This window comes from Hibiscus syriacus, unplaced genomic scaffold (assembly GCF_006381635.1).
Source record: "Hibiscus syriacus cultivar Baekdansim isolate YM2019G1 unplaced genomic scaffold, ASM638163v2 tig00111708_pilon, whole genome shotgun sequence".
NCBI lineage: Eukaryota > Viridiplantae > Streptophyta > Magnoliopsida > Malvales > Malvaceae > Hibiscus > Hibiscus syriacus.
Genome location: NW_024063159.1, coordinates 1,367,045 through 1,391,764, shown reverse-complemented (window position 1 = coordinate 1,391,764; position 24,720 = coordinate 1,367,045). Strand labels below are relative to the sequence as shown.

At 34.1% G+C, this 24,720-nt stretch overlaps 3 pseudogenes; 2 read left to right on the top strand and 1 right to left on the bottom strand.

The window, feature by feature from the left end:
• Positions 1-7,923: 7,923 nt before the first annotated feature.
• LOC120168050 lies at positions 7,924-8,352 on the top strand (annotated as a pseudogene).
• A 5,107-nt stretch (positions 8,353-13,459) lies between these two features.
• On the top strand, positions 13,460-13,940 carry LOC120167951 (annotated as a pseudogene).
• A 3,617-nt stretch (positions 13,941-17,557) lies between these two features.
• Positions 17,558-21,142, bottom strand: LOC120167986 (annotated as a pseudogene).
• Between the last annotated feature and the right edge of the window lie 3,578 nt (positions 21,143-24,720).

The window sequence follows — 24,720 nt, the reverse complement described above, 5'->3', positions numbered from 1 at the left end:
AATTTATGTAAGTTACTATATGTCTTTTTTGTAAACAGCATATCGATGCGTGCGTGTCACGTCTTCTAATAATTAGGAAACTTAAGGAAAATAAAAGAAATACACGATATACAATTATGCCGACGTCTTTTAACGTCATTCACTTGAAGAATCAACGAGATGAATCATTTGCGTTGGGCAATGGACAAGCTAAACTTTATCTTGCATGGTGGGAGGTCGATAAGGTTAGTATTTATTTTAGATTGAGTTTAAAGGTATTCATAAATAAGTGCGCAAATGAATGAATTATTACTTATGATTGCAGGTGTTTATCCCTATTTTGGAACGTAAACATTGGCTCTCGTCGAGCTTCAGCTCCCATCCCTTAAGGCAATAGTATATGACAGCATGATAAATTACATATCATTGGCTGATTTAAGAGATATTATTAAGGGATGGAGCTCTCATTTGGCTAAATTCTTGGATGCGATAAATTATTGGACTCGTTCTGGAAACAATAAGCCAAAGAAGCTCAATATTACAGTTAGCAGAGACGAGACCGCACCACAACAAACGAAAGGACCCAGAGGGGATTGTGGTCCTCTCGTATGCTTGGCGTTTGATCACAGGAAGTATAAAGTATCTACCTCCCACCGATAGAGATAGAGCTGCAGTAGGTTGTGGTTTCAGCATTATATGGCTAGATCGATATATACGAGACGCTTCCTACTGCATCCGCGTTATAAAATGTCCATAAACAATTGGTAAGTTTATAGGCTTGTGGTTTGAAAATGTTTGGTTAAGTACCTAGAATTCAATAATTTTTTGTTTGTAGGTTTTAGATGTGTAGAAAGTGTTGTTTGAGCAAATGTTTGGTTTCTGTAGGTTAATCTCAGAAGTGAGCTGCGTGAAAATGATGTATGGCTGCAAAAGTTGATTCAATAGTAGATGAGGAAATAAGAATTATTGCTTATTTTTTGATTGTTAATTGATTTGTAAAAGATGATTGTAAAAGTTGATTTGTTTAATTGATGTGAACATAATTCTTATTTGTCTTGTTTAATTGATTGAAATGTAATGGTTGATTTTGTTGATTTCAATCTGCATTATGTTGAAGGCAAAAATGACTATCGCAATGCGAAATGAAAATCGCAACGATAGAATCGCAACGACAAAATCGCAACGCGAAACTAAATTCGCGTTGCGATTTTCATTTCGCTTTGTGATTCCCTCGTTGCGATTTTCATTTCGCATTGCGATTCTCTCGTTGCGATTTTCATTTCACATTGCGATAGTCATTTCCGCGTTGCGATAGACATTAAGATAATTGCGAACGTCATTTCCGTGTTGCGATAGTCAAAAGAATGCCTAATAAGTGATAACAACTGAACAGATCATAGCAATTTTCAAACTCAAGTTACTAATACATGCCTAACTGAAAATGTTAAAAGTTCACACATAAAATCCACATAATACAACGTTTGCATTTAAAAATCACCTAAGTTAACAGTCCCAAAAGGTGAAGCCGGTTGTGATTGGGATTTTAAAGATGATTGCGATTTTGATTGCCTTTTGCTTGACACCATATGAGCTTTGGATTTTGATGAGGATTCATATTTTGGTAGAGGAAAAGATGATTGTGATGGCACTGGTGATCCACATATCAACCTTGTATGACCACTTTCCTTGCACCGACTACATGTCGATCTCTTCTTCTCTTCACCCTTAGACGGTATACGATCGTGACTATTTGGTCGGCCAGGTAGCCTTCTGTCCATGGCTGATGGCAAAACTGTTTGTAAGTCATCTGGTATGTCCCACTCAGAAGGATGTGGAATAGGGTAGACAATCTCGCCATAAGTCTGTCGATATACTTCTGTAGTGTAGCAATCCATAGCGTATGCGCTTGAATCATCTTGGTTTAGATGAAGAGAAACTTTTATAACATGGCTACACGGATAACCAGATGTTTGCCATTTCATACAACTACGCGTCTTTGCATTTAGATCTACAAGCCCATTTAAGTTATTATCCAGTACTTCAAACAAAGTGTTTGAACATGGTTCAACTCTCCATGACGTTGACTTCACAACACGTTTCGTTATCTTTTTTTCTGTCCATGGTGTAACACGATGTTCCAATGTTCCTGTAAATTTAAATAAATAATACTTAGTAAAATATATGATAAGTTACGAATTTAAAGAAATAATACCTGCATGGTTTCTTTTCTTGTAGTACCACTGTTGAATAGAGGCTCGAAAAAACTCCATTAACATAGTAATGGGTAATTTTCGGGAATGACGACTTAGAGCGTTGATTGATTCTGCACTATTAGACGTCATGAAACCATATCTTGCTCCAAGTTGATGTACTCTTGACCATCTTTCAAACCCGACATCTTCTAGTGTTTGAGCACACTGAGGCAAAACACGTCTTAAACAGTTTATATGCTTATTAAAATCCACTTCCCGATAAGCTTTTACAGCCTTCCAGTATGTCCATTTGTTATTTTTTATACCAGCAAACCTTGATTTTAGATTTCTATACAAATGAACACCACAAAGTCCATGAAAAGCATCTGAGAAACACCTTCTAACAGCGTTGTCAATTGAGTTTGCCCTATCGGATATGATTGTCAGATTGCTAATAGGACCTATGAATCCCTAAGATGCCCCATAAACCATGTCCATAAATCAGAGGTTTCAGATTTTCCAACCCCGTAAGCTATTGGCAGTATCCCATTGTTAGCATCCATGGCTACTGCTAATAAGTTTACTCCAAGGTATCGACCTTTTAAATGTGCTCCGTCAACTATAATAACTGGACACATGCAATTAATAAACGAACGAATCTACAAAATCATATACACAAGAAATATAATCATTTAAATGTGAAATTCATGTAACTAACAAAAATGAGTCAACAAAATTATATTGATTTACTAACCGCAGCACCAATGGCGATAAACAGTAACTCAAAGCGTCCATCTCTATCTGTTTTGATATGAGTTACCGACCCAGGATTTTTCAGCTTTAAATTGTGACAATAAGCTGGTAGTTGGGCAAACGATGCTTCTGGCGACCCCCTCAACAATTCCAAGGCATAACATTTGGCTCTCCAAGCTTGAGAATATGAGATACTAATCTTGAACCGAGCATTCATGTCAGTCATAGTTTCATGTCCCCGATATACCCTACAATTCAAAAACATTAACTCAGCCAGAAAAACCACCCAACACCTTTTGTTTGCCTGTCTATGGTGAGGAAAAACTTGGGTTCTTGAACATGTATGTTTATCAATAATAGTCCTAACTTGAAACATTTCACAATCTTTTATCCTCTTGCAATCATACGCCACATACAGTTTTTGTCAATCATACACCTTGTTTCGAAACGATCTTTGCTTGATTTGTTAACTTTAGTTGATAGCCATCTTCCACACATTTCGTATACAAAGCTATCTTCAAGTCTTCCTTTGTATCAAAACAATCATCTTTCTTGATACGAATAATTTTTGTGTGACAATCAACTGCTATCTTTACCAACTCTTCTTCCGGTATCTGAAGTAATTCTGGCATATTCCAGTTATACCCCCGTAGCATTTTCTTCGGGGACTTTTCTTTGGGGATTTCTTCTTCTTCTTTTCTTCTTCAGTGTTATATGAATTACAGAATGGATGTTCAACATGTTCATTTACAGTCGTAACTTCCTCCTCATTATCATCAACAACATCTTCCTCGGCAACGGCTGTTTCATCATCAAAATTTGGGTATTGACCAATATCAAAATCATTACACGCAGGGTCTGTTTCTTTTGAAAAATCATCAAAATCCGAGTATTGACCAAGATCAAAGTCCGGGTATTGACCAAGATCAAATTTCGAATACTGACTAGTACTCACAATTTTTTTTGTTGGCTCATCGTCTAACTGGTCAATAAGAAAATCGGAATTTGGTGCTGAAAGTTGATTGGGATTTGGATTAAGGAAAGGTTATGGGTTTTGAGATTGTGTTTGGTATTGGAAATGTGGTGTGAAACAATATTTGCTTGGTGATGAAATTGTGGTGGAACCATTAAATTTTGAGCACCATACTGGGGTTGAAAAACTTAGTTGATTACTACCCGCTACTGACCCAACTTCACTACTTCTAGGTTCAACAACATACAATGTAACATCATCATGAAACACTAATGTAAGCAATGAATCGTTCAACATCTTCATTGTCGGTTAACAAATAAACTTTACCATTTCTCTGATAGAAGCCTAAATCCACTTAGGGGCTCTAAATTTAATTTATTTGCAACACGTAACATTAGAGTTTCATAAGTTAACTTTTTAATGACAGTTTTAGTTGAAGATTCATGGGTAAAGGCATATATGTAAAACACCATGAACATTCTCCCATGACCCTCCAAAACAAATCTATCCAAACATGATCAACATTAGATGATTTCATTATTGTAAATTAATTTACTAAACAACGAGCTGCGAAACTAAAAATGTTGCCGGATGGGAAGGATGTCGTTGGATAGGAACGGATGTCGCGAAGAGAGTGATAGATGGAGATGGAATGAGTTGCGATTTAGGGATTTAGGTTATGAGTTGTTGCTGTTGCGTATTTATACCCAAACATTTGTGTTGCGAAATTAAAACCTGTTGCGAATTCAGAAATCGAGTTGCGAATTTGAAATTCAGTATTGCGATAGTCAGAATCTCGTTGCGAATTAGGAAAATCGCAATGCGATTATGTAAATCGCAATGCGAATTAGGAAAATCGCAATGCGATTACGTAAATCGCAATGCGAATTAGGAAAATCGCAATGCGATTACGTAAATCGCAATGCGAATTAGGAAAATCGCAATGCGATTACGTAAATCGCAATGCGATTACGTATTCACATCGCGATTTACGTAATCGCATCGCGATTTACGTAATCGCATCGCGATTTACGTAATCGCATCGCGATTTACGTATTCGCATCGCGAATTAGGAAAATCGCAACGCGAATTTGGGAAATCGCAATGCGATAGTCAGAATCGCGTTGCGAATCTGGAAACTATTTGCAATACCGGAGATCGCATTGCGAATTATCGATCGCATTGCGATTTAGTTGGTCATTTTGGCAAATCCAAAAAAGTTGGTTAAAATCGTATATTATAAGGCATTTTTGGTCACTGAGGTTATTTTCTCTTTTCATTATACCAATAGTCATTGTATTTTAAAATGAAACATTAGGAATCAAAATAATAATAAAAAAAAGTCAAACAGATGTTTGATGAATAATGGCTCAAGTTCGATCCACTATACCAATTATCTTTTCTAACAAAAATAATTTGCGTACTTTTCCAAAAGAGAAATTTTATAATTGGCACGGCGACATCTCTAAGACAAAAATCTTGTAGTTTTTTTACAAAAATTCACAAGAATTACCTTCAAATAATTTTTTAGAAATTTCAAACAGATGCTTGATAATTGTATTTTAAATAGATAACATTAAACTCTTAATTATCGAGATATAAATTCATAAATTATGCTAGTAATATATATCATAAAATATAATTAATTTATCTGCATTATCAACTCTCGGAGACAAGGTTTCGCGTTATATATATATATATATATAGAAAAATGCTTGTCGTAATGGTAATAAATAAATATTGTGAAAATGATGGAGAAAAATGAAAATAATCTGGGCGCAGACACGAGGCAGCCAAAACGAAGAAGCCGCCATGTAAATATTTTGGTTTTAGTAGGAAAAGGGATATGTAAGGTATGACAGTTTTAATATATGATTAAGTAAAGATGTTACTAGAAATGTTAATATATTTTTTAATATTTTTTATAAAGTATTATCTAAAAAATTATTTTTTTTCTATCGAAAATGTTAATATTGGATGTTACCTAAAATGTTTAACATTTCCGGTAAAGAGTTACCTAAAACATTATTTTTTTTTCTACCAGAAATGTTAATATTGAGTTATACCGGAAATTAGTTAGTGAAATTAACATTTTCGATAAAAAAATTATATTTTAGGTATTATTTTACCGAAAATATTAAAAAGATATTAACATTTTTACTAGAATATTTCTTTAACTGTATATAAGGATGTTTTTGCATAAACGTGGAGAGGGATGACTAAAATTCAACTCAATTCTTACGTATACATGCACGAATTCAACCCAGAGCTCATTTATTTTTTTAAAAAAAATTGAGAAACAAATTACGTTTGGATAAATTAGTTGACTTTTTGTTTGGTTAAAATAGAATATATTAAAAATTATTGTTGATTCTATCAATAAGATGGTTTCATATCATAACAATTTAACTAGGTTAAGTAATTTAGAATATTTATGAATGTAATGATTTTAAAGGCTAATTAAGGTATTAAACTCTACTTTGGAATCCACTTACGATAAAACTAATAAGGCTTACACTAACTTATATCTAATATTTAAATAAATAATTGCATAAATTTAATTTTAATTTATAACTCACAAATAAATATTTCCTTAACTCACATTATAAATATTTTTTCTTTTAGGGTTAGGGTTTAAGATTTTGAGTTTGGGGTTTGAAATTTGGGATTGAAGTAAGAAGAGATAGTGTTTTAATGTGAGTTAAAAGATTTATTTATGAGTTATAATTTTAATTAAATCCAATCATTTATTTATTTAAATCTAATTGCTATAAATTAGTGTAAAATTTATTAGTTTTATATAATGTAAAATTTATTAGGGACGAAGCTAGGATTCCAACTTAAGGGGGCAAATTATAATTAATCATAAAAAATGAGAGGGCAAAGTATAATTAATCATAAAAATAAGGGGGACAAAATCAAATAAACTAAAATTTAGAGCCCAAATTTAAAATTTTCCCATATACTTTTAATAATAAAAATGGGAGGCAGTGGCCCTCGGACAAAGGGTTGTTCCGTCCCTGGATTGCTTCATATTTTCTTATAAATGTATTTATTTATATATTATATATATGTACTTTTCTGTGTCTACAATTTATTTATTTTTATATAGATTTGAGTATAAATGTGTATGTATATTGTATTTATATTATATTTTGTGTTTTTTTATAATTAATCATAAAAATTTAATTTAAGAACAATTTATTGCTATCATATTTGTTGTGTTTAAGTCATAACATATTTACCCAGCCTGCCATGGTGATTCAATTAATAAAAATAAAATATTTATGTCATGTTTTCATTTTTCTTGTGTAAAATATTCTGAGTTTTTTTAATATTTTTATTTGTTAATAGTTTGTTTTATATTTTTATATTTTTGTGTATTTAAGTCACGCTTATTTTATTTTTATGACGTATTTAATTATTTATAATTTTTGTATTATGATTTAATTTGTTATATAAATTATATATTTTAGCATATTAACTCAATATCCAATCATTATATGTCTATTGGTAATCTTAAAAACTGTGATTCAGTTAGTCAAAAATATAAAAACTGTGATTTAGAATCGAATTAAACACCTTGTATTAACCTTTTTTATAAAAAAAACTATAATATTACCCTTATAAGTATAATTGATTAAGGACGGGAAGTTAGATATAAATATATATATATATATATATATATATATATTATTAGAATTGAATCATTTCATTAATTATGTTATAATACAAATGTTATAATGAATTAGTACGAACCAACTTACCTAAATGGTTAAAGTAATTGTTGTTGTTTATTGAGACAACGGGTTCAAGCACCAGCGACTGCAACAAGAGGTGATTGAGTGTTCAATGTTAAATGGTTGAGAGTGTTTAGAACCAATACTATTTTGTAATCACCTTAACTTAATAAAAATGTTATGATCGATTAAGAAATTAATCTGATTTTGTGAAGTGTAACAATGAGTAATTTTTAGAATAATTTAATTAGCTTTAAACTATGAATCACTTGAAGCCAACGGCTAAAAACGTCATTACCTCGACGCTCACAATCGAGCTCGAGCAGCCGTCGGCGTGGCCCTATGACTTGGGACAACACGGTGGCTGCCTATGCACAAAACTATGCTAATCAACGCATTGGTGACTGCAACCTTGTGCACTCTGGTGGACCTTACGGAGGAAAACCTTGCATGGAGCAGCGGAGACCTATCCGGAACCGATGCGGTAAGATTGTGGGTTAATGAGAGAGCCGACTACGATTACAATTCCAACAGTTGTGCACCGGGCAAGGTTTGCGGGCATTACACGCAAGTGGTTTGGCGAACTCGGTTCGTCTCGGCTGTGCTAAGGTGAGGTGCAACAATGGTGGAACTTTCATTGGATGCAACTATGATCCTCCGGGCAATATCATTGGCCAGAGACCTTACTAAAATGCTCCTTTTGTTTAAAATATTCTAAATCAAGTTGTTATCTACAATAAAAATGTTACGTATACGTGTGTAATGATCAGCTTATGCATGGTATATAATAATAATGAATAATGTATTTCGATTTGCTATTATAAATTTACTATAATGAAAGATATCTACTTGAATATGCTTTTTATTTTTTATATTTTTTCAGTCAAGAGACATTTTATAAAATAATAATAAATTGCTAAAAGCAGGAGAGAAACATGTTAAAAGCAGGACTGCTGATAGTTTTATGGTTGTTGTGTTAGCTTAGTTTAAGGTGGTGATTTAGGCTTTATGGTATGATGTCTGTAATCTTCTGGGGTGTGATTTGTATGGCTGCAGATTATCTTGTTTTATATGGTTCGAAGTGTATTTAGGTGGGTTCCTTTCATTAAGAGTATTCTTTTCTTCCATTTAGGTTTAAGGAGATTTTTAACGAGGTTCTTAATTTAAGTTTTATTAAAAAAACTAGTTTTGCCGAGAAAAAATTCTAAAAACAGTAGAAATTAAGGGTGTATTTATATTGTTAATGATCATATGATAACACTTTATTAAAAAAATTAAAACGAAGAGTGTATTTAAGGATTTAAATACCAAAGTATAATTTGAAACAAAATTTAGATATTAAAATATATATTTAATCCTCTCAATCAATAAGATGACATCATTTCACTATTTTCATAAATAAGTTTTGTAATATAAATTTGATTTTTATAATTATTGTAATTCTTATTATATTATACATAGAACTAATCTTAAAAACTCAACTAATCTAAGTAATTGAAAAATATATATATCATGTTCGATACACTCTTTTAGTTTGTGTTATGAAATTTCCTAAGCTTGAACATTTTCTTCATTTAGATATTCTATTGTTATTTATATGGAACGAATCTCTTTAAATTTTTCACAATTTTTTTTTGTTGTAACCTTATATTCTAATTATTTATTGGTAATACATGAAAATACATCAGGGGTGAAGAGTTTTCTTTTGATTCATCAATGACAATGTGAGTTATTTTTTTTCTAAACAATTTATCTTTTTTTTAAAAAAAACAACTAGATTTGAATAAAGTGAATTTTAATAGTTGAAATAGAATGGTAAATATACTTGTTGATAGGAATAAATTTGTCTTGTCGGTGGTTGACAGCTTATTCTTTTTTATTTGAACGGAAAACTGTAGCCCGAGAAACCGATCGTTGACCATTGTTTTTTCGTGAGATAGGTGAAGGTATAAGAAGAAGATGGAGGTCTCTATGAAGGAGATGGTAGAAATGATCTCCTTAGTCGTGGTTGAGAAGTATTTATAGAGAATCTAAAAGATAGTGCCAGACATAGGACCATTAGGCTACTTGTAGGTCTCCCACCTCATGCAACAGTGGTACTCAAACGCCACCAACTCCGGTGCATACCGGCTCAATCTCCCTGAGTCATATGTAGAAATTGGTCTCTCAAATTATCAGTGTGAGCTTCTCTAATGTACTTCTACCAAAACTCATACAAAAAGTGCTTCCATGTTAGTTTCTCAGGCTCTATGGTCATCTCGATGGTCTTCCACCAGTCTATGGTATTACCCTTCATCAGGCGATGATGCACTCCATCTTACCCTTATGGGTCAGATGTAACTGTTAGAGTGAAATGAGGGTTTTTTTAAGCCATTGATCTGTAGCAATGAGGTCATCATCCCCGAAAACTAAATCGATGGTCTTGTATCTGTAGAGTCTCTCAACTAGGACTCCTAGGGTGCTACTACCGGAGGGGTTGGCGTCACGAACGGGGTAGGCGATACTAATGGTGTCCTAGGAATGGCTCTTACTATGTGTCTCAAGGCTATTTTTAGATCCCTAAAGAAGCTCACCTCATCGACCCTCGTGTCTCCCGAAATCTCAAACTCTGAATCTAAGACAAACTCGTTAGTGATGTCGTCCGCTAAGGAGGTGCAACTCTCATTTCTACCCTCATGACTAGGAGTTGCACTATCATCCATATTTTTTCTAAAATTGATAAAGAAAGTATGAGCCATTATCGCTAGACACAAAAGTGCACTTGATACTTATAGGCATATCACATATGGACGCTTATTGACTTTAACCCGTGAGTCCTAGGAACGACTAACTTGACGCTCTGATAACACTAAATGTAACATCCTAATCCATTATGACTCAGAGATCGATGGACATGACTAACACGTTACACGAGACCAATGGAGTGGCTAACCCAAAATGTTCTTTTAAAATATTTGTAAAACTTAATATAAAGGTCATCCATCATAATCATAAGAAAAAAAAATATAGTGTTTCAAGTATAAAAATACGGGGAGCTCCCAAAAATGCATCCCAATTGTTCCAACACGAGTATTTCAAAATACAATTATGACTTGAATAAATGAAAGTCTATAAATAGTACATGCCCTCTAAGAAAAACTTAAGACGTATTTTGATGCTCGGGTATGCTTGGAATGTAAACCGTGTGATAAGCTGCTTGAACACTCCTCCTATGAACCTACGCACGGAAATAAATTCTGAACTTTTAGCTCACAAGCTCATTACCACATTATAACTAAACTATATTACATACGTTTGTTATGGTCATGCTAGCAAGAAAAGTCATAAACATACAAGTACGCTAACACACAAACTAAGGTAGGCGTCATGATATGGTCGGAGGGTTTCACTGTATCTCGGGATACACACCCCTCTAGTCTACCTAGGGTGTAATCAGGAATTTCTACATCGGAAGCATACACCTGGCCAATACTTGAGTTGAAATGAGATTCTTACCCAATTCAAGACGAGGGTACCGATATCATACCCTTCCGTATCAGCACAAACCCTTGTGTATTGATACCGCCCTATGGTATCGATACCAAAATAAGCTACTAGAGCTTGAGAAGTTCTAACAGTATTTATACTCTTTGTAACGCCTCAAATCCCATGTTAGTATTTTCAGGCTAACCCGAGAAGGGTTAAATAAGCCCACTAGATTTATAAAAATGCTTAGACCAAATTAAGAGTGTATTTGGGCTAGGGTTAGGCCCAAACATTAGGAAAAAAGGGTGTTGTTGATAGTTGAATGGAAGAGGAAGGGCCAAAAGGGTTATTTTACTATTTTATAATTCAAAATTTGTTTGGTTTAATAAGGGAGATGTAATTTTCTTACCTACTCTTCTTTTTTCCTTATTATCCTCCTCCCTTGTCCCTTACCTTCTCCCTCTCCATTTTCATAACATTTCCTTCCCCAAACAAGAGTATAGGTGAAAACTTGATAGCCCGTCAAGCCTAGCAAAATATTTCCAAGGTAAGAATCATAATCCCCTCACCTCAAGCTCTCATTTAAGCTCTCAATCTCAAGGTTTAGCTATAATAGTTATAGGTGGGGATTTAGAAAGATAGGAATTATAGCATGTTTTTGTAAGTTTGAGTTTAGGGAAGTGTTTCTAATTTCATTTTGGTCTTTAAAATGGTTAGTAACTCATTTTCATTATATATGATTTTCATGCGTAGGTAAAAAGTCGGAGTAGTAGTACTAAGCAACCCCAAGTATCGAGGAGTATATTTACAGTATCAATAAGACATCCTTCGATGTGATTTTGACTTAGTAAGTGGCATGTCTTTTATAATGTCCTAGTTGCTCTGTTAAACTATTTTGGTACTGGTATGTAATAGTTAAATTGAAATTGCTTTACTATGGTTAGTACTATATAATATTATTAGTTGGATGCTTTCATATTAATTATGTTTTAAGTATTATGATTTGATTTTACATGACTAAACATTTTTATAATAATGGTTACGATCTGGTAAAGTTGGAAGAAACACATTTTTACCCATCTTTGGGTTACCAAATGTTTTAAATAATTGATGTGACATCTGTAACTCGTGTTAGTATACGTATACGGATTATGGGTGTTACATGTTAGTGTGGCACTGAGCTAGTTAGCTCAACGTTTGGAATTTGTTTTCTTACGCGGATTAGGTGGAGTTGTGTAGGAGAGTGACCGAGGTCCAAACCAGAGAAGATCAGAGTACGCCTCAATGTTTTGAAGGACATGTACATTTATAAACCTTGATGTAAAGTTGAGTCTTAGATTCAGTCAAGAGTTGGTCTGTAATTAATTTTGCATGTAAATATTTTATGGATGTTTTTATATTATTATTATAGTCATTTTTAAGTAAAAGAAATGAGAAAAAAGTTTGGATAGCCACTCTGGTGGTTCGGTGTAGCATCCTAATTGGTCGACTATGGGTTGTACTGATTTAGGATGATATAGATAGACAACTGACAGTTTCCCAAAATCATGTCTAAAAAGATAATAATACTTTAATTTTCTAAACCATACCTAGTTCTATATTTTGATTCAAATGAATAAATCAATTCAACTTTTTAGTTTAAACTTATACTTATGATTTCTAATAATACTTAAAATTCCTACTGATTTTTTCTAATATTTACATGAAACGGTTTTTTCACAATTTCTTTTTAATGATTGCAACCTTATGATTTCTAACAACATTTGATTTAATAAAGAAAATATATTTTTAAAAGTCATCAAATAAAAAAAGCAATTTACAATCCCTTTTATAATTTATTTCAATTCAAACGTGATTCATTTCACCAATGTATATAAATTTCGATTATTAAAAACCTAGTGTCCAACCTAGTTGCAGTGTGGTTCAAAAAATAATAATATAATTATATACACAACACATACGTATGAGTGTTTTATAGTAAAGATTATGACTAATTCATTGAGTAAATATAAGTGTTTGAATATTACAAATGAGGCGGCTTTCATGAACCCTAAGCTACATGCAATTTCCAATTAAAAATAAACCATCTTCCCATTATTTTCTAAAATAACCAAATCGAAAAAAGAAGCAAAAATATAACCAAATTGTGAAGGGAAAAAAAACAGCTCTAAACACTCCTGGTTTTATTTCATGAAAAAATATTAAATATTAAAGAACAATTTTTGAAAGGTTAACCTAATTTGAACATTCAACAGCCAAAATAATAACTGTCTATAAGTACCACCATCAAAACCACAAAATTCACCTCATACTGCATCTTCTCTTAATTGCAATATCCTAATAGAATATAACCTCAAATGGAGTTTTCCCTAGCTCTTTCTTGTCTCATGGCAGTGGCCTTAGCCTTGGTCCTTCCTCCCATGCCCAAAACTCGCCACAAGACTAACGCTCACAACGCAGCTCGAGCAGCTGTCGGCGTTGAACCTATAACTTGGGACGACACCGTGGCTGCCTATGCACAGATTTATGCTAGTCAGCGCATTGCTGATTGCAACCTTGTGCACTCCGGTGGACCTTACGGTGAGAATCTTGCCTGGAGCAGCAGCGACCTATCAGGCACCGATGCCGTAACAATGTGGGTTAACGAGGGTGCCGACTATGATTACGGCTTCAACAGTTGTGCTTCAGGCAAGGTTTGCGGACATTACACTCGAGTGGTTTGGTTTGGCGTAACTCGTTCGTCTCGGTTGTGTTAAGGTGACATGCAACAATGGTGGGACTTTCATTACTTGCAACTACGACCCTGCAGGCAATGTCATTGGTGAAAAACCGTACTAAGCTTATTTCTATTGAAGATCTTCCAAAATAAAAATGCTATATATATATATATATATGTATGGTAGATGATGAGTAAGGAAGGAATGGATATTTTATTATTTTGATTTATTTTGTACTTTTTATCATAATGTAAAAGATACTGAAATATTTAAATAAGCTTCTTTTTTTTAAGATTTATGTTTCATGTATACTTCAATTGTAACCTCTCAATGTGTGCCAAACACTACCACAATCCTCTTCAATGTAATCTCTCAATGTAACCTCTCCAGAATAATCACGACCTATCATGATCATGGATTTAAATTACGTACATTTGTGATCGTATTTTTTTATTGTGCTATGTTTATTGTGATTGTGAACATAATATATGTTATTTCAGTCACATCAGATATCATGATCATGATTTTTTTTTAAATGTGCACAAATTATAGTAAAACATAATTTAACTTACCGTAACAAAGTGTTAGATTTAAAAAAAATACTATAACGGAACAATAACTAGAATTGTCATACCCAAAAAAAAATTCTTTAAAATTAATTAATTTTTTTCGGACTAAACTAATTTTTTTAAAAATATTTGTGCTAAAGTTGAAAATTTTGAAAATTCAGGGACCAACCCCATAATTTACTCATCCTTATCTGTCAGCTAAAATAAAAAAAAGGGAGAGTAAGGGGTTAGCTTGGCTTGAACCTATAACCTAGGGTATGATCGGTCATGCCCTACCAATTGACCTAGCCCTATTTATATTTAAAATAATAAATTATATATATTATTTGTTACCCCCGTGCAGTGAGTTTAAACTTTTTTTCCCCTTGTCAAATTAAACAAGCTGTCGTCCCTGCTTCGGCAGGCGGTTCACGTCACCGTCACCCCCATCAAGTGCGCCTGGCCTCCGCGAAGCAACTTCGACCAACCCCGTTTCAAAATCGGCAACCGATTGGACGAAATCGAGAGTAAACTGCTCGTGCCAGCCGTTCAATTTTTTTCGTCGTTTCAAGCTGTCGTGCTCGTCGGGTTGCCTCACCACCACCACCTCTGTACTCCCCGTCATCGTCTGCTCCAAACCCAGCCCGTGGGTCGCCGTATCTTCATCGTTTTCTCATCCGATCGCCGTTGGGAAAATTCGGTTGTATTTCCAGTTGTTTGGTTTATGGCGTTTTTAGGTGACATTGTTGGTTGCAATTGATGTTAGGTGTGCTCGGGAGAAATCGGCCGCCAATCAAACCCCTGTCGCCGGTACCACGTGCACGGCGCGTGGGGCTTGTCCCCACTCTGATTTCTTCTAGAAACTGATACAGTCGATCTGGATCGGCCTGAATCGGCCCAACCCAACTCGTTAACTTTGACCTGACCTGACCCGTTGACTTTGATCAGAGACTTTGACCAGAGTTGACTTTGATCCGAAAAGTCAAATTTTTTGAAAAGTCATATTTTATGTTTTTAATTTCCTGAGTTCGAATCTGAAGTCCGTTTTGCCAAATTCAAACTCGAAAGCCTCTGAATTGACCCATAAACCCAAAAAATACATATTTATTTAAGTGTTTTAGTTCAGTTAATTTAATCAAATGGTCAAAGACTAATTATGGTTATCATATGTTAAAGGTACTTGGGGATCTCCTGACCATTTCACTACTCGACCTGGTTCCTCCTGATCCGCTCGTCATCGAGAGTCCGTGAATGCTCGTATAGTTCTGTAACCTTGTTAATTATTCAGTTTAGAAATTATTCTGAATATGACCCTGTTCTGATATGGCTTAGGCTCCCATTCAGTCGAAGAGCCTAGTGAAGCCGGTGCTCGATAGATCTTCCGTATTGATTCGTTTTGCGAGGTGTGTTCCTTGTTTGCAATATAAATGTTTTAAATATATGTTGAAATATCATGTGCATATGAATATTTTTCTCTAATTTGAAATATAATGTTTGATCTGATTTGACTACTGTATAAATTACCTGTTTTGAAACCTCATTCCTGATTTACTGAAAAGTAAAACATGATTGTCTTAATTATGATTTCTGGTTATTGTTTTAATGAACTGATGATCTGTCTGAACTAAGATTTATGCTACTCCTGGTTACTGTTTGAAAAATTTTTATTCGGGGCACTCTGGGATCTGGTATGAAGACTCTAGTAGGTTCAGTCGCTGTTGGTAATTCCTCTGATAGGTTTAGCACCGACTGGTAATTCCTTATGGACCTAAGGCGACCCTTGGGTAGGCTCTGCGACCTCGAGATTTTTCTTGGGTAAGCCTATGTGGCCCTAAGAATTGTCTTGGGTAGGCTCTTAGGCGCCAAGGTACTCCCTTAGGTTGTGTAGTTTTGGAGAACTACATATGGCGTTCAGTTGGAGAACGATTCGGAGTTTTTAAATTAAAAACTCTTATAATGTTTTAATGACTGTGATCTATATTGATTTTGAAAAGCATAACCGTATGTTTTTATTTCTACACTGTTGGGACACACTGAGCCTCTAGCTCACTTTTCAAACTGTTTTATCCCCTTTCAGATATTCTCGGATAGGCACTCCGTATGAGGATTGGCACATTTAGTACAAATCTTTTTGTTGTAATGTTTCTATCTTATGAACTGCTTTTTATTATGGTGATATGTTCCTTATTTTTGAAGTACTTATCTTTTTATGATGTTTATTGCTTTTGCTACTAATATTTGATTTACTATGCTCCGGATTTATTACATGTTTTATTCTACCTGGTCGCTTTTAGTTTTTATTTATGATTGGGTTTTTTCGTTATTTATTATATTTTTATAAATGTCATTTGTAATATGATTTAAATTATAGAATAACGTTTTTGAGAAATGTCTTTAAGAATCTTTAGTGTAATCCGCTAGACTTAGTCACTATTTGTCATCACCCGTTAAATCGCGATCACGATCCACCTTTATTATTATGATTCTGCATCACATCTATTTCTAATAATAACAATTTTGGACGTCGTCACTACTACTATTTAACCGCCGTTATTTCAATAATGGATGACTATTAAAATTAGTGATTATGACATTAATCACTATTTGTTTTTAAATTAATTAATTAATCAAGCAATAATTTGTGCCAAAATTATTTATTGGTAATACATGAAAATTACATTAGTAGAAAGGGTGTTCATGTTATTCATCAATGGCCAATGTTGAATTAACATTTCTAAACAAAATAGTTTTTTTTTAAAAAAAACTAGATTTGGATAAAGTTGACTTTCGCTGGTTGAATTTTTTTTTGGGGAATAAATTGCTGGTTGAAATAGAATATTAAAATAATGGTAAGTTGCAAGATATCAACAAAAGAATGAAAATAAAACTAAATAACGACATATTAAGTTTTCCCATCACACTGTGCCACAAGGGAAGCAAACTTTTCATCGTAGTAAGGCAATGAAACACTATATATGCATTAAGAAACAAAAAAATAGCAATAACAACAACCAAAAGAAGGATAAGCTAAATAGAAAGTTTTGAGTTGATCCATTAGGTAACATTAGATAACCAATAACAAGGTGTGGAGATATTATATATATATATATATATATATATATATATATATATATATATATATATATAATGCTCAAACTTACTAATTCAAGCCTAAACTACGTAAGAATATATACGAACTATATATAAACTATCCATCTTCCCTTCACAGTCGAGCAAACATGATATATAAATAAAAACAAAGGTTATTTTCCTGTTCTTCGGGTTTTTTTTTTTCTATGCATGCTCATTTACTCAGTGTCATGGTTTAAAGATCTCGGGCGATAGAAGTGCAAGTGAATGCCATGTGAAGTTTGGTCTCGTTTTCATGCCACAAAATCCGGCAACAATTGCGCTGCAAACCTTTTCCCGTTTTGCATCTCGAAGGTGGTCGAATGAGATTCCGGTGCCCCTAATTCTAACCTTCCTACCTGAATGTTCCCCGAGAGTGACGGATAATTGTCACAATGGGGAAGGCCGAGGGTGAGAGAAACACTGTTTCCAGGAAACATCGGTGTCAGCTGGTTCGGATCGAACCTCCCAATCTCGCCCATCGGACCATATGCTGCGAATCCATCATCGGGATTCTCGGTTCCCGTCGGAAACAAGTAACTGTTTTTGTTCACCCTTTCTTCACCTTGCTTCATCTCCATGTCCATGGAAAGGATACTACTGGGGGAGTTCTGCATGTCACTAACAGTACCCCTTGGCTTTTTCGGGATTCTTTGAGATGCACCGTCGAGGTCGGTGGATCCGATGAGATCGAAGGCTGTTTGCGGCAGAAAGGAGCCTCCCATGGGAGATGTGGAGATGGTGGAGTTGGAAAATTGATCAGTCTGGGATTGAGTTTTGACTTGATCGATCATAAACGAGACACTATCCTGCTGGCCATTGGAGCTAGACCCTGACTCCTTTTGCGCAGTCTCGTTTGCCTTCTTTCTTGTTCGTTCACTTCCTCCATGTACATTTCTTCTACCATTGGCTTCCAAAGCCGAACTCGAGCATTTATGAACCAGTTTGACACCTGCATTCCGAGTTCAACTGTTTGATAAATGATACAATCTCCAATGATGATTTGGTCCCTCTATTATCAAATTTGCGATTCAGTCTCAATCTATCAGTCTTCACGCATTTGAATTATAGACATCATAATTTTAATTCTAAGAATTTTATCCATTTATAAGTTAATTTTATCCAAGAATAATATTATTAATTTTCTTTAAATTTGAATTTCCTATCAATTAGAATTTAATGTTTAAATTATACCTATGAGTGTTAAAATGCCACATATTTAAATTTAATCATAATCTATTAATGGTATTTTTAGATGGACTTTAATTTTCAAATTATAAGAGGGGGATTGAATCCTTAGGGGACTAAATTTCAAAATTCATAGAGTGTAGGGATTTGAAGCATAATTAAACACTTAATCTCTAAACTTTAATTAACCCACTATTTAATATACTTTTATAATGTTATCCCCTTGTACATTAACTATTCAATTGAAATGTTTTCATGGATTTTATCTTATAAATTCCCTTTCATACTCTTGATGTTGATATGAATTTAATTTTACTAGAAAGGTTGTTTTCTTTTAAAAGAAGATTATATTATATCTTAATCAAAATAATTAAGATGTTAAATCATTTACATTAAAGAATGATATTATAAAAACAGCGTTTATAAAATAGAAAATGGATCTCAAATTTGAATACAGTAAAAGGACCAAAATCATAATTTGACTAAAGAAAATGATCACTGAATAGCAATATATATATGGAGATTGAAGTGAGAGCATGCATGCACATAAGACTTACCTGGCTTCTTGTGAGCCCTGTTTGTTTGGCAAGCATATGTTTGTCTGAATCTTTAGGATACCTGGGGACAAAGTTTAATGGATTTGATATTGAGCTGAAGGTAATAGGTATATTGATAATCATGTAATTAGAGGGATTGTAATTTCTAGTTACATACGGGTGAAGGAAATGCTCGAAGAGCCAAGCACGAAGAACGGAAACAGCTCGCTCCGGCAATCCTCTTTGGGGTCTCCAAGCATTGTGCTGGACCACTCCCAGCTGCTGCAACGCTCGCTGTTGCCGGAGCTGATGATCCACGAACCGTAGTCTCGAACCCTCCACCGCATTTGGACCCGACCAGTCCTCTTCTCCCAAACTCTTGCTCGTGGCTTTGATTTGTCCCGATATTGCGTCTTTCAGACACCGGAATTGTTTCGAAATCGTCTTCAGAGCAAGGGACGTGTAGGATTTCGCTGCACCATATCCGGCCACCCGCTCGAACGAAGATACCACTATTTGCATTTGATGGCGGTACTGTCTGTATCTTTGCTCCACCTTCAATAAACAAAGAGCCACTGTTATTAGATAATAGCTAGGGAAGAAGAGTCGGATTCAGTGAAGTTGATATGAAGTTAAACCTCATCAAGAATGGTGATTAGTTTTGATTTCTTCATCTGCAGGTCCTGTCTTTGTGCTGTGGTGAGCTCAGCTCCATGTTTAGTTTCATTTTCACCGGCGGCTGCTGGTTCTTTGTTCACTTTTATCTTCCCTTTGGTCCCCTCAGACACGTCAGTCTTTATCACTTTTCTCACATTAACTACTTCATCGAGAAGCTCCTGTGCTGCTCTCAAGTACTTTGATCCCAATACCACACTCTGAGCACCGGAAATCCCATTCGAAACGACGGAAACCGACGACGGCGAGTTCCCCGACATCCTCACGTCATCAGCCAGTGACATGGTTGGAACTTGAGGTTGTTGTTGTTGCCCTCGTATGTCCGCAACGACGTTATTGCCGCCAGACTCAGGGACAAACCTTGCCTCGGCGACACCACCGGCCGATGAAACCCCGTCCGTGCATCGTGGGACCCACCCGAGTTATCCGCTGCTGCCGACGCAACCTGAGGAGGATGGCTACTTCCCAGAGAATTCTGATGATCAAGACTCGAAGCGCCCCATAAGTTAGAATGGAAACCGGGGAATAAACCATGAAGAGGCCATGGACGGTGGGGATCATCGGAACCGACCAATCTGGTGGAAGCCGATGGCTGTGTTTGGATAGGAAGATCGAGGAAGCGGTGATGGTTGTTAGGCGGCGGCGCTTGCTGTAAACCTGTGGGGTTTAAGAAGAACATGTTAGTGGCGGCGGCGGCTCCTTGGTGTGTATCGGAGTAGGGAACGTAGTGGTTGGGGTTCATGAGATGGAGCGTTTGCATCCCATCAGCAGCTTGGAACTCTGAGCTTCCATGAAAGTACCTCGCCATCTCGATTACAAGAAACACTCCCAAAATAATCTAACCTTTTACCAGTGTACGGAACTGCACAACTTTAACCGGAAAGACTAGGTATTGACTTGAAGTGAACAAATCAACCCATTTGATGATCATTTCATAACCTGGAAACAAAGTGAAAACCAAAGCACCCATAAGTGAAAACTGAGATCAGTTTCAGTTAAAGAATAAAAAAAAAGTTTGAAGAAGGAAAGGAAGGCGTTGCAGAGAGAGGCAAAGTACCATATTCAAATCCAATAATGGCTACAGACAAACAAGAGAAGATGCATATGTGTTTATGGTAGGAGGGGCTTTTTGGTGTATAAGTGTATAGTGATTTTTACACAGATGTTGTCACGCACAAAATTTTCTTTGCTGTTTTCCTTTCCTTTCCCTACAGTTCATAAAATAATTGATGATCACCTAAAAGGAAAATAGAGAGATGCAAAGAAAAGTAAACAGAAAATGATACCCCACTTTTCTTTTCTTCTTTCTTTTTTGGTGGTTTCCCTTAAAACAAATAAAGGGATTTTTTTCCTGGTTTTGCCTTTTTTTACTAAAACTCACTGTTTAGTCAATGGTTTTGCCTTTTTTACAGTCCTTTATTTTCATTATCCTATCTCTCCAATGGTGTTAGGTAGAGGCATTAGGTTTTCAAAGTTAAATTAAAAAAATGGGGGGGCATGCGGCTGGAAAACGAGGAGATGTCCATATTTGTTTATAAAGAAAGGGTTTCTTAATGAACCAAACAGTGGTGACCAACAAGAGCTTGACGTTTGCCTTCTTTAAAGCTTCATTATGTCTTTTGTGTTTCATTTGCTTCGTTTTTCATTTATTTTTTACAGTAGGATGCACACGGTAGAACATAAAAGCACCTAACAAAGAAGTTGTCTTATTTTGGTGGCAAAAGAGTCGTCTTAATCCATACACCTAGGTTGATTCCATCCATATGTAAATCTCTAAAATTTTTAATTATTAATTAATCATATAATGTAATGTGTCCTCATTTGATTAATTGTATCAATATAATAAGATATTTTCTATATTGTTTTTGTTGATGTAATAACTTGTCACATTATCACTCTAACCCATATGAACACTTAGCATCTTCATCCACGTTAATATATTTAGTCAGTAAGATGTATTAAATGTTATTTAACCAATAGTTTCTATCCTGACAATTTGTTTTAACTGAAATTAAAATATCGAGAGTTAATACACTAAAAAAATAAAGAATAAATTATTTTTTAAAATAAAAAATGAAGATGCTTTTATCATTATACCGTTAAAATACAGAGAGGAAAAAGTGATTTTGTCATAAACAATTAACTTGAGTGGGTTAATCTTGAAAACAGAAGACAAGTGTAGTTTGGGTATTAATTAATAATGATTATTAAAGGGATTAAGTAATAATGGTTGAAGAGAGGGACTGATTCAATTGACTAATTAAAGTGAATCGATCTCCACTGCCATCAAAATATGCAACAGCCAATTTTAGATGGCCATGATGGGCACACAATTAAATTCCTATTAATTTATGTTTTCCCATGTCCTTTAAATTAATTAACCTAATCTGCATTCTCCAATATTTTAATATTGAATTTAGCTGATCAAGTTGTTCTAGTGCTCTATATTTGTTTTTTTAATGGTATGAATGTGTTTAAAAATATTTATTCTTTAATAATAAACATATTTTATAGATGTAACTGTCTAAATTTAAAATTTCTAAAAAGAGTAATACTTCTTTTACCAATAAAATCATTCAATGGGTTTTTCTATAATTACTATAAATAAATGAAAAATTAATCCAATTTAAATTATAGGGAGCTAATAATTTAGTAATACTCTAATAATCTGTTTATAGCATGGAGCCTCTAAAAATATTTAACACTGCAATGGGTTGGTTCTGCATGGTGGCCATGGTTAAACATAACTACTGCTCCACTTCACTAAATTTCCCCATCTTGATATCGCTTAAGGTACAAAAAGAGGCTTTGACCCTCAACAAATGAAGCATTTGCATCTAATTAGCCTCTGTAATGTAGTGTATAAGATTGTTTTGAAGGTGTTGGTTCGTCGTTTGAAAGGTCTCGTGTAGGTATGTATTAGTAAGAATTAGGCTGCTCCTTTCCAGTCGACAAAAATATTTTGATGGCCCATAAGTTGTTTCATTATTTGAATTCTTCTAAGAATGAGTCGAATAAGGGAGTTACGCTTAAGTTGAATATGGAAAAGGCTTATGATAGAGTTGAATATGGAAAATGCTTATGAGTTTCGTCTAAGTCGGGGATTACCTTTATTCCCTTTCTTGTACTCAGGGTTTGTCTGCTTTATTTCATCGTTTTACAGGATCAGAAGAAGATTAAGGGTATTAGTACTAGTTAGAATGACATTTTAGAATTTTAGGTATTTTGGGTTTATAATTTAAGAGAAATTAAGGGTTTTTTATAAATATAATAATAATTTTTTTAAAAATAAATTTTAAAATTATCAGATTATGACAAGTGTCACTTAACAAGGGAAAATAACACCGTTGACGGCCCAAACACTTAAATAGATAACGTTTGTAACATTAAACACATAAATAAATCAAAAAAATAATTTAAATATCTATTTGAAAATTTAATATAGATTTGATAGTTATTTTGATCAATGAATAACAATAACAATTGTTGTAAACACTTAAATAGATAACGTTTGTAACATTAAACACATAATAAATCAAAAAAAATTTAAATATCTATTTGAAAATTTAAATATAGATTTGATAGTTATTTTGATATCAATGAATAACAATAACATTGTTGTCATTCAATTAGGCACGCTATGTGAGTCTGACTCTCGTACACGTCATTTTCTCACAGAAGCCCCGAGCGACCGCAAGCGTACCACTAGCTGCTCCAGTCTATGTTTTTCTTTGTCCAATTGCAAAAACATTTCTTCTAAAAGGACTATAGATGTATTTATTCTTTTCTTTTTTGAGAAATTTAGGATAACATAGCCAATGATAAATAGGTGCACATTGGCAGTTTGATTAATTAGTTGGAAATTATGCGTTTAGTACCTAAACTATCATTTTTAGTTAGATAGTATCTAAACTTTCAGTTTTTTAAATCATACCTAAAGTTTAGTTTTGTTTCATTTTAGTACCCGTTCAAAATTTAACGTTATGTTTTGATAAATATTGAAAGTTTAAGTATTAAAACGGACCAAAATTGATAGTTTAGGAACTAAACAAGTTAAGATTTTAACGGTAGGGTACTAAAATGAAATAAAATTAAACGTTATGTATATTTAAAAAATTAAAAGTTTAGGTATTAAAATAAATCCAAACTGATAGTTTAAGTGCTAAATGTGTAGTCTAAACTAATTATTTTTGTTCAAGTGGCCAGCTTTGATATGTTGAAGGATAAGCATGGATCAGAAAAAGTAGTATAGTGCCAAAAATATCAATTAAAAGAAAAATGTTTGTTTCCTATGTGATTATGTTTTGTTAAAGAAATTATAAATTATTTCAAAAGTCTAATAAAGGATTTCCATGGCCTTCTCTTTTCTTTTTAACATAATTTTTTCTTTTACTATTCTTGTGTCGTCTTTTTTTTCTTTGTTTTTTTGTTTAGATAGCGGTGTCACTATCTTAATATTAGTTACCGACCGCAAGTGGTTTATTTTTCTAGTTCTTTTTCATATAATTTCTTTGTTTTTCTTGAGTTTTTCACTTATAAATAAAAATCTTTGTCCTTGTGACACACTTTTCTCTGTCTTTGTGACACGTTTTTCTCTGCACTTGTGGCACACTTTTTCTCTGCCATTGTGGGCATACTTCTGCGTCCGTATTGGTGCTTCTACAAAGATCCTCACGACATTTGTTTTCTGATTGACTGTTGGTAGTCACGTATTGCACCACTCCTTTGTCATCGTAGAGCGTCTCGTTCGACCGAGACAATGAGTTTTATGAAGCTAACTGGATTGTTTTGATGTTTGGAATGTTTCATTCTCTTCGTATCTTTA